This window comes from Tamandua tetradactyla, chromosome 14 (assembly GCF_023851605.1).
Source record: "Tamandua tetradactyla isolate mTamTet1 chromosome 14, mTamTet1.pri, whole genome shotgun sequence".
Classification (NCBI taxonomy): domain Eukaryota; kingdom Metazoa; phylum Chordata; class Mammalia; order Pilosa; family Myrmecophagidae; genus Tamandua; species Tamandua tetradactyla.
Window position 1 is genome coordinate 28136094 of NC_135340.1, and position 12141 is coordinate 28148234.

The 12141-nt window shown below is 30.5% G+C and overlaps 1 protein-coding gene across 4 annotated transcripts in view; it reads left to right on the forward strand.

Moving 5' to 3' along the window:
- Positions 1–12141, forward strand: part of NOVA1 (NOVA alternative splicing regulator 1) — a 146472-nt gene that overhangs the window by 42209 nt on the left and 92122 nt on the right. The window contains exon 3 of one of the 4 annotated variants that reach the window (XM_077127049.1): positions 376–477. The exons of 2 other annotated variants lie outside the window; for them this stretch is intronic. The gene's annotated coding sequence lies outside the window, so the exon portion shown is untranslated. Of the gene's footprint in view, positions 1–88; positions 478–12141 lie in introns of those variants that run through there. One more of the 4 variants, XM_077127050.1, reaches the window with a different exon arrangement.

The window sequence follows — 12141 nt, forward strand, 5'->3', positions numbered from 1 at the left end:
ATAAATAACTGTAAAAGTAATATTCTAAATCACTATGCAAGTTTGGGCTTTATTTTTTAGTATATATATATGTTTTCACATTCTCGTATATAGTTGTGTTGTGAATTGAATAACTGTATTTCTACTTTCTCCTTCAGTCATTCTTAACATTTGAATTTTAAATGAATGGTAGCCTATCTCTTGTGACTGAATGATGTATTCTGTTTTGCTGTGGGTTTCAGTTTTCAGACAGCCACATTTGTTCTTAAATATTTTCATTCTCTATAGTACTTTTCATCCCTGTATATATGTACAGGAGTCACTTCACCCACCACCGAATTGCAGCCACTTCTGAGGTGGAACGCAGCAACTGTTTAACAGCGCACTTTCCCCTAGGTGCTGACAGCTGCAGAAGAAATTGTACATGGTCCTGTACAGAAGGTATTTCTCCACTGTGCCATCTGCAGAGTGAAACTGACTAGGAGTACCACATAGACTGTAAGTTTCTTGTGTACCTGCTCTAGACTGAAAAACCCAGTAAGAGAGAGTAAAAATAATTGGGACGCATCATTAAAAAACATACTGAGATCAGTTAAACTTGGTGCTGCTCTTCCTGGCTCTGAATTTTATTTTAAGGTAATCTAATTTACAATTGGCAACAAATTGAAAAATAAACACTTGGATGTACTCCTTAAATTACTTGGAAATTATTTTATTCTAAAACCAGTGAAACTAGAATGCTTTAATACATACTCCACTTTTAATGAAAGTTTTTAAAAAGTCAATTTGTTTTAAAATATTTTCAAATAACCAAACCAATATTATATCAGCTTTTAGAGCCATGTTTTTGAAATAGCAAATTAATTTGTAAATCAACAGGAGCATCCTAATTAGCTTTGCTTGCAATGTTTTGTATCTTAGCCTTAATACTGTCACTGTTTTGACAAAAGTCTTGCAACAAAGCCAGTTCATAATGAACCTAGTTTTGATTCTCTGTTTTAGATACATTGAGTTTGATTTTTTAACAAATTGGAAAAAAATATGGAAGAGAATAAACAGTAAATATCTGAACTTCCTCTTAATGTATTTTGGGCTCTGTTTCCTCCATTTAATTATCAGTGATATATTTTTCTTTTATAAAAGTAATTCACAAGAGCGTTACATTTAGTAGTATTCTAGAAGGCTTATGCTTTATAGGTTAGGAAAATAACATTAGAAATGACCATATCTGTTGTTACATAGTATAATATGGATTGTTATATCTTATCGTTTTGTCATTTTAGCAAAGAATGCGATTTACTATTTTATTTAATTGTTTTTTATTTTTCTGTGGAAAGAAGTTGGGGTAATGTGATCTTTACAGGGTCTTAATCATATGAAATACAATGTCATTTGTTTTAGGTATTTTAAAAGTATGTGTCATAAGTTCATTAATATTATGTACACCTCTCACTATAAATTCTCAGTGAAAGGAGGTAAAAGTTAACCTCTCTCTGGGCCCCAGTTTTCTTATTTATAAAATGAGGAGGATGAAAGAAATTCTTTTCTAGATACTCTTTCTTTAAATGCTTTCTGTTTTAACTCAGGGGTAGAATTCTGTGTGTTGAGAATTGTACTATACATTACATACAATGTAAAGTACATTATAAAAATTTCATCTTTATAATGTAAAAAAAAACTTGTGTACATTAAGATATTTTGGTTTGAGTGACTTTGCTCAAATATTATTCATGTTAATTAAATGCCAAGTAATGGTGTTTTAGAGTGAAAAGAGGAAGTCTAATTTTCTACAAATGTATTTTTCATTTATCTTTAATTTTGTAATGAAGTTATTCCCACTATTTTGAAATATTACTTTTTGAGAATAAATGCAGGTTTATTATTAATATCTTATTCATCATGGAAGCATCAGGTAAATTAAAAAACCAAACTAGACTTTATGTTCAAAGTGAAACTATGTAATACAAACCCCCCCACATTGTTATTGCTTGTTTCCTCCTTTCTTGCATAGATTTAGTTTACTTCGTTTAGTAGTCAAAGCACTTATGAAAATATTAATTTTTAACTTAGTTTATATATAATGTACTCCAGATATAGTTATCTAGATACAGGTTTGTGTCACTTATGCCCAGCAAAAGCATATTTTATCCATAAATGAGATATTTGATTTGCTCTATTCGGCTCTTTTACATTTTCCAAGAATGGTGTAATTTTAAATATTACTTAATATTCTGTTCATTTTATTAATTGAAATCATATTAGAATAGATCATATGTTTCATATATTATTCTAGTATTTTGTTGAAAAGGTATAAGCTATGCCTATTTTGTATGTTAGATAATTTATTTTTAAATAATAGAAGATATTTAATTTATATATATATATATGGCATTCTATGGATGATGTAAGTTTGACAACATATTTATTTTTTAACCATATGAATCTTATACTTGAATATACCCAACATATGGGCTATGGAAGGGGAGTAATATGGACACTTTCATTATCACTTTAAAAACTTTATGTTGTTTGAATTTAATGGGCATGTACTAGTTCTGTATTCAAATGAAGAAATGAAATTGTTGGTGTTTCAGTTGAATTTGTGTCCTTGGAAATTTTTAAAAATTTATTTGGAGATTGATCTCATTCCAGTGAAGTATCACGTAGTTACCTGATACTTGACTGTTTTCCAAGGGGCAGGGCTCCTCATCTTATGCTTAAGGGCCAGGTTATGGTTAAGGTTATGACTTCACTTATATTCGCTTAATACTTCTGGAATTCAGAAGTAAATACTGGATTGAATGATTAAACCTTAATGAATCTTTTATTTTTTCATCCTCCTTGTTTGTAATAGTCTATTTGTAACATGAGAAATAAAGGAAGTAAATCTATAGGTAATATATATTTACAATTACTGAATGATATGTAGTTAGGCCTCTAGCAATGATGTTTTGGCAATATCTGGTTTTGATTAGTGATTTTAAAAAGAAATATTAGGACAAGCTGAAGAAATAGCGAAATCTAGGAGAAAATAAGAAAGTAAAGAAGTATCATTTGAGTATAGATTTTGCTTAATATAAACTAATTTTGAAGAATAAACATGTTTATTAGACTTTCAGTCCAAGTATTTTCATTCTCCAGTGCTTTCTGAGTTTTACAAAATAATCACTGTACCTATTAAATTAAGGATTTATTTTTATAGTCATCCCCAACTGATTTTTTAAAAATTGTTTGATGTATCAAATTTGTCAAATTATTGTGATATAATAGGGAGGTGAAACACTTTCAGATGTTTTTTCTTGAGTAGTGAGGAGATGATTTTGCAATGTAACATAAGGTGGACGATTATTTTTGTATATAATGGATAATTGAGTTACCTCATTTAATAAAGCTTTATTATTTAAGAAAGAATTTATCACCCAAAATATAATTGGTTTACATAATAAAGTATGCTTTTTTAATTTAAATGTTTTAGAAATAAATATGAAAAATCTTCCAAATCTCAGTAGCTCAAAAGGAAATAAGTAATTACTTTGATCTTTCTTAATATTGTTTTACATAGCAAATAATTGTTTTATGACTTTTGTAGTTATTTCTCAATGTAGATTGAATTTTAAATGTATATATTTATATAAAAAACTACTGGTGCCATGTACCTTTTTATCTTTAATACTGAATTAGCAAGCATCTTTATTACTTTAAAGATTTCCTTTAACTCTAAAACTTTCTGTATTTGTGTGGGTAAATATATGTATATGTTTATCATCTTCTAATGTATTTTTTAAAGCATGGTCTGGAAACCTGACTGCTACTTTGTAGCTACTTAATCAAATGTAAATTGCTTCACAACTGCGAAGTTGTTTTCTGTTACTTGGGAATCACTACACCTACCTCACAGGGTTGTTGTGAGGGAAAAAAACCCAATAAAACATGAAAAAGTACTTAGCGTATATTAGATGTGCCCTATGTGAAAAATTACGAAAACCTTTCAGTGGCTTCCATACCCCCAGGATAAAATCCACATTTCTGTCATGGCATGTGATCTGACACCTCCTTACATCCTCACCCTCATTTCTTTCTTTGCAAACATCATATAACATTGGTACTAAATTGCTTGCAGTTCCCAAAGGCTCTGTTTGACCCTTTGTCTGCCTTCAACTTTCCTCCCACTCACCACATACTCCCGTATACTTAGGCTAATGTTTATCTGTTACTGGTATGATTCGACCTCATCCCTCAAGCCTCAGCTTAGATCTCTCCTTCACCAACATGTTTCTCATCCTTCTTCTCTTAAACATTTTGTTAGATGACCTTTCGATATGGTCTTGTAAGTTTTGCTTATACTTCTTCTAGCAAATACCACATGTAATATAACTGCCTTATATTGTCTGTTTCCTTCACTAGATGTAAACTCATTGCAAGTGAAGTCTCTTGTTTAACTTTATTTCCCCAATACTTAACAGAGTTTCCGTAACTCAGTAAATGAGTGAGTATTTTGCAGGTAGATATAAGTAACCCCTACACAATTTCACAACATTTAATCGCATTATTTTACTGCTTTAAAAAAAAAACACAGCTTCGATTCCTTTACATTTATAGACTAGATTTTAGACACCACAATAGTCAGACTAAATGTATGGCCTTATACTCAGCCTACTTTGCCCACCATTTACTACTTTTAACAGATTTATTAAGAGAGGGACTCACTAAGGTTCAAGCAGAAAATCACTTTATTTCTGTCACTGCATCTGCGTTCCCATTCTGATTACTAATTTTTGTGCCCTTTGATAAAATCTTGAACAGGTTTTCTTTATCTCTTTTCTCTTTCATTCTGTGTTCTCTCATTTTCTCATATTTTCTTTCTATTTTTCATTCCTTTAATTATTCTCTGCCATTTCAAACAGACTTATTTTTTTAGGCAATAAAGAAAAACAGGTGAATAAGTTAAAATTCTAAACTCATCGAATATAAAACTTCTCCCTCACATCACTTTTGACTGGAGCAGACTTGAAAACCTGAGTCTCTTAGTCTCTGATGTTCTGGTCTGCCTCCAGCCTCTTTCTTTGGGTATTACCTTGTTCCTTTTGTATAGTTCTGAGTACAGTTCCTTTAAAAATGGCTCAGCAATAGTTACTCTCTCGGGGGTCCATATGTGTCCCATGGGAAAATGTATTTCTTTACTCCCCTGTCTCCAGAAGTCTTGGTGATTTTGAAGGTAGTAGTCCAGACTTTCTTCTGCCATCAGGCAGCTTGCCCTCTTGCATTTCAACAGGTACCTGTCTTTAATTAGATACTAATCTTTGATTAGATACTGGAGAACACAGGCCAAACTCTAAGTGAATCATTTGTAAGCTTCCTTTTTTATATCTAACAACTCTCTAAAAGGAAATTCTCACTTTTTCCTTTTTCTCAAAACAATCGTTAAGCTCACCTCCCCCAATATATGCTTGTATTATTATTTTCTTTTTATATGAATCATAACCTAAAGTTTGCTTGAGCAATTTTTGGTTGCAATTGTTCCAATTGACATAGATGGTCTGCTACGTTAGTTCAAGTACTTGGAACCTGTTGTACTCAGCTTTGGGTCTTTTGTTGAAACTGGCAGATCTGGAAAGCTCCCATTTTAGTATTCTGTTACATCACTTTTCCCCTGCACGAAGGACATAATGGGTAGTTTTGTTTTTTTCATTAATGTCCATTTCTATACTTCTATGCCTTGTTTTATGCTATTCTGCTATTCTGTGAGTTTGGAATGCACTTTCTACCTTGTCCTCTGGGTAGAATTCTACCTGATCTTCTGTTCCCAAGATAGGTGGATATTTCCTTGGTCTTTACAAAATAAGTATTTCTTTCTACTGTGTTCTGGTTAGTACTTTGTTTAAACATCTGTTTCCTTGACCAGATTGTGAGTGTTTTTTGAGAAAGCCACTATTTGTTGGTAAATCCCTTCTTGCCTAGTCTCTTTTATGCACTTATTACATTCTTTTCTGAATTAATGAATCTCTTCTGAACACTGAGATTGAAGTTTATAAAATTGCTGTCAAGTAATGTTTTATTCCCCACATCTTCCTTGTTGCAAAAAATATTTGTGGAGCAAATATTAACTTTTATGCATCTCTCATTTTTTATGCAAAGGTATTGTTCTTTATCCTTTCTTACATAGGCTTTTTAGTTTTTAGTTAGTTTTTTTTTTTACTCATTTGATTTTCTTCCATTTTCCCCTTGCATTTCTTTTTTTTTCTCCTTTGTTTTGTTCTAAATGATGAAATTAATTAAGAGAAATAAGGCTAACAAAACATTTCAAGAAGCTTCTTCTACTTGCAAGTAAAAATAAAAACTACATTTTTTTTGGTGGGATTTTCTTTTCTTTTTTTTTGAAGTTTTTCAAAGTTTCAGATAACGTTACTATGGTCAGAAATGGTGAAAAGGCAAGCTATTGGTCACCAAGAGGGTTGGTTATGAGAATATTCCTATAATAGAAAATTAAATTGAAATTACATTTGTTGGCAATGCAGTGATATTTCAGTAAAACTCTATTCTTTTGTTATTTTGAGTGATTACCTGAAATAAATTGCTTCAAACAATTTGGAACACATTGTTGAAAATCTACCATTCATCAACAGAATATTTTAATACTGTCTTCATTACTAAAATTTAGCCAAGGTAGGATTCTTGAATATATGTGGAGAATATGTAAGAATGAAATCATTTATACATCATAATGATATTATAAGAAGAAATTGAAAAATTTCTTCTGTGCTTAAAGCTTCATTTTCTGGAAAGTTCTGAAAATGTATACTAAGAAGGTATAATAGAAAAAAAATTTTCTCTTCAAATTTAGATCATTTAAGTTTGAAAGAGGAAAAGAAATTTACTTATAAAATATCCCAGTAACACTTTTTTACTGCTTCTTCCATATTGCTATTAATTATGGAAAATGTCTTATATTTAAAAAATTTTTTTTTATCTTATTTATTAATTTTCATCAATAAATTTCAAAATTTAATTGATGGTAATGTCATCCATCAACACTTACTAGTAAGAAACCTTGGTGAATAGACATGACCCTTTATTTTAGGTAAAGTAGTAAATTATGGCAAAGTTCGGAATCAATTGAAATTCAAATAGTATAGATTCCAGAAATTATAATATGAATGATTACTTTTTTGCAGGCATATTTCTTATATACATGATAGTTATTATATCAAAATGTAATCTCAAAAAATATATCACTTGAGATGTACTTCTCTTTTAAATATTTGTTATTCAGGTATTTTTTTTTCTCCCCCTTTTTTAGTGGTTCATTCTATTTTTTTATTGTAATATATTGGGCTTTAATTTAGAAATCTTTCTTTTAGTAAGTGAAGTAAAATGTTAAAAAATAAGTAGTGAATTCTAAAATTCATCAATACCTAGTTCTTTTACTTTATCCTAGATAGTGCTTCTGTACCTTAGTTGTGTTATGATAAAAGTGCAAATAATAAGGAAATTGCCAATCAAATGATATTTCTTCTTTAAGCTTCTCTCTAAAGCTCTAACTCCACATTTACCCACTATCCTGCAGGAAATGACAGATTCAGCATGTCTGAAATCAGAGGTTTCCCATTCTCACGTTGCCTCCCAACCCCTGTTATTTGTTTATGGCATCATCTTACACATTGTACTTTTATGATCCATGGTCAAAATAATACTGTCATTTTCTCCTCTTCCCTCTCCTTTGATTTGCATGTCGTTCTGTTTATTGCGGGATCTTAATTATTTATGTCATTAATCAGAGTGCCTCCTAACTCCACTGATGAAACTCTGATATATTACTTATCACTTGTCAAGAGTTGCATACTAGGCTTTATCTTCCTGTTTGGATTGCATTTTCCTTGAAGGTGGGAGCCACATGTTATTCGCCTTTGTGCTGTCCGTGGGGAATATTTTCAGTAAACCCTTTCAAAATTCATTCAGTTAATTGTGAGGTAGTTGATTCCTGGTGTTTAAGTTGTAGAAATTTTGAATGAATTGGGAAAGATCAGTGAGTGCCATAGTTTAAAATTAATCACACATTATTCCAACTTGATGATACACTACCAGGGAAGTGCCTTAAATGAATTTTGAATAATCTGTTAAGAACACTTGATTTGGCATTAATTAAGTGAAAACAATTTTGTATTAGCAGTTTGTTAGTATATGCTGGTTTATAAGGTCTTGCTCTAATTTATGAACTGAGTTTAGCCTTTTTCTCTTTGTTCCCATTTTTTAAATATGATTACATGCCATTTTGAGAGAAATAATTTTCACAGGTTTTTAATTATATTGGTCTCTTATTATATTGGTTAGTCCCTTTCTAGTTTTTTTAGAGCTATATAATGTAAAAGGGCAGATAGGTTCTTTTAAAGTACCATTAATGACTTATTCTACCTTGGATCCCATTTATTCTCCTAAGAGTAAATGATGGCCTTCTAAGAAGACTAACTCTCCTGCAGGTTATTTTAGTTCTTTCTGTATTAGAAGTTGGTAGATACTTTATTTTTCCTCCTTTTCTCTTCTTGTTTTAGTCCTTAAAGATAATCAGTGGTTTCTGAAAGTTTTCATGGTGAAGGTACTGTCATTTCTGATCAGATTGAATTTGAATATATGCATATTCTTTTTAATGTGTTTAGGAAAATTATTTGAATGAATATTTGTTATTGTTATGCTTACATAGAAAGAAAATGACCTTTTAAATGTGTTATCTTAAAATATTTTTTCTTGTTTATAATTTTAAATATTTTGGTTAGTATAATCCTATTTTCTTCCCATTCATCTCTCTTTCCTTTAGTATGTATGTGAGTGTGTGTGTGTGTATGGTAAATACACACACTGACATATACATAAGAGCTCTTTATTTTATAAATTATTTTTTTTATATTCTAATGTCTCCATTATTTCTTTGGAAAAGATAAATTTACAATTTAGTTTGATTTTATTTTGGCTTATTTAAAAACAAACTTTCAAGTCTATGTAACTTTTTCTCCCCTTTTCCAATTTTAAGTATTTTAATATTAATGTTGGTATATGCTGCTTTTATATCCTATATAAAACTCAGTTGATATATATATATCCTATATATCAACTCAGGGTTTATGTGGCACACAGCACATTTAATATAATTAACATTCTATTAATTTTACTAACCATTCATCATTCAGTAAATATTTATTTAGTAGTGCTGTGTGGCAAGCTCTGTTCTACATGCTGAAGGTACAGAAAGTCTCTACTCTCATGGAAGCTATATTCTTTTAAGTGAAGAGAGATGTAAGCATACAACACTAAAATATCCAATTTCAGGTAGTCATAGTGCTATGAAGGAAATAAGGGCGTGAATAAAGAATATTCAACAATGAGGTAGATATTATCTTGGATTGTAAGAAGAAACATCTTCAGAGAAGTGACATTTGAGTTAAGCTCTAAAAGATTTGATGAAGAAAAATTGCATTCCAGTCATTAGGAATAGCAAGGGCAAAGTTCCTTGGATCACAATGAGTTTGGCATGTTCAAAGGACAGAAAGGAATGCTGTGTGGGTAGAACATTGTTAGGAAGATAAAGAAAGTGGTAGAAGTTGAGGTCTTTGAGATAACGCAGGGTCATATCATGTGGTCTATAGTAATTTAGAGTTTTATTCTTGCTACAATGCATACACATATTTAATGTTGAGTGCTATGGTCTGTTTAGCACTGAAGGAGTAACAGCTAGCTATTTGGAAAATGAACAAAGGAAAGGGGTATGGGGTAAGAGCGGTAATTGTAAAAAGTTATTGTAGTAGTCCTGGTGAGAAATTATGGTTTCATAATATAGATTTTTTAGTAATACAAGTGATGAGTAGTATATGTTTTGGAAGAATAACTTTACAAATTTGTTTATATGTTAGAAATGCAATAGGATAGTCAACAGTATCAGATAATTAACATTAAATATTCTTTGAAAATATAATTTAATAGACATTCTTTTCCATGGTAAATATGTATCAAGGTATTTAAATTATACCTCTAGTGTTGATTGTTTAGTTTTTTCTTTATATTTATTGCCTAGTGTAAATAATATTAATCTTCGGTCATATTTCTTACCTCCCTGGCATTGTATATAAAGAATGATTTGTGATGACTTCCCAGTTTGAAACGCAGAAAATTGTATCTTACCATTTTAATTTATCTTTGATTACTAGCCGGATTCAACTTTAATGTATGTATTGACTGTTAGTAATTTTCCCTATTTTGAATTGTTTCCAGCCATATTTATTTGGGGATGTTGGTATTTTCCTTAATGATTTGAAAGTTCATATTAACTCACTATGATGATCTAAAATGACCAACAGAACTTGACCTTGAGTCTTTCTTATTCCATCTTGTGTCAGTCTCGGACGTGCTCTAGACACTGTCATCAGTTCTCAAACAAGCTAACCCTCTAGCCTGATGGCCTTCGTACTTGTGATTCTCCATCTTCTGTATCATTCTTCCCACAAGTCATCATGTGATTTACTATTTCTTGTCACTTATGTTTCAGCTCAAATATTACTGCTTCTGGGAACTATTCCCAACCTCCTAACACAACATCCCTTTCACCCTTCCACATTCTATAACATTACTGTCTCTAATGATATTATTTTTCAGTCTTTTATGGTCTTCATAGCTTTATCACTATTTGAAATATTCATTACTCATGTATTGCCTGTCCTTTCCTTCACCAATGAGAAAAAGAACCATAGAAATCGGGATCTACTTTTATTTACTGCTCTGCCTTGTTGTCTATTATTATAAGTTAGGCATGGAGTAGGAAACTGCTATATATTGTGGAGTGGATGATATAAGTGTATTAACTGTTAGTTTTATGTTTGTGTTTTTTTCCCTTTTGTTAATTGTCTTCCAGCTTTATTTGTGACAGTCTTCATATGTAGAATTTCTGCATTTTCACAGGGTTAAATAAATTAAGGTTTGCCTTAGGTGACTTTTTTTCATTAATTTTAAAAGGAAAAGTACAACTTGACCCATTTTGCGATCTTCTATTTACCTATATTCTAATTAAAATGTTTCTGATTATAAAATTAATATTTATTTTCATGAATTAGGGAAAGTATTTGAAGATTTAATGACCACTGGAAATATATCTCAATGTTTTCTTCCATTCTTATTTATGCATTTGTTTATCAAATGGAGATTTTACTGAAGATGAAGCTTTGCATCCTTTTTATCACTTAACATTATGTCATGTGCATATTTAGATGATGTATATGCTTCATTTCTCACCTACATGATTTTTTTGTTAATGTCTGCAGAATATCCCATTTTAGGCATGTGCAAGCTCCTATTGCATATTTAGATCATTTCAGTCTTTTTAGCTAATATAAATACGGTAGTATATATTATTGTGTTTAAATTTTGTGTTTATTTATGATTGTTACATTTTGATAAACAAGCATAGAACAGTGGGATTACTGGATTATAGGGGTACATGTAGGATTTTAAGACTTTTGAATGTTCATTGCCAAATTATACTTCAGGAAATTATATCAGTTTAAACTTCCAATATTAATCTATTAGTGTGCTTGTTTCTTGTCAAATTTCCCAATTCCTAATAACATTTGCTTTTAAAATCTTGACCCCCTTAAAAATTATGAATAACAATTGAGGTGTTTTTCACAGATGAAATTTTAAATGTTTCAGATAGCCAAAATTACCATCTTTACCATTTTTTCCCCACATGTCTGTACTAAAATAACTTTCCTCATTCATTATGTACATGCTCACATATGGTTTGATCTAGTTTTTTATATTGTACCTCTGATTAATCTAGAATTTATTTTAAGATACTTATAAGGAGACGTCCTCACTTTATTTCTTCCAAATAGCAATCCATTTATGCCAGCAGCATCTTTTTTGAGTAATCATATGATGCTCTGTTATCATGCTAACTTTTTGTATATAGTAGGGTCTTTTGAGGGAAAAGTTTTTCATTCTGAGCCATTGTGGTATTGTCTTGTTTAATTATTGTTGCTTTATTTTGAGATATCTACTAGGATAATAATTCTCTCACTCTATTATCCTTATTTTTTAAAAATATGGTGGCTATTTTATGTTTCTTTTTCCATGTGAATTTAGAATAAACTTGCTAAGAATCCTTCCCAAGTAAAACATTCC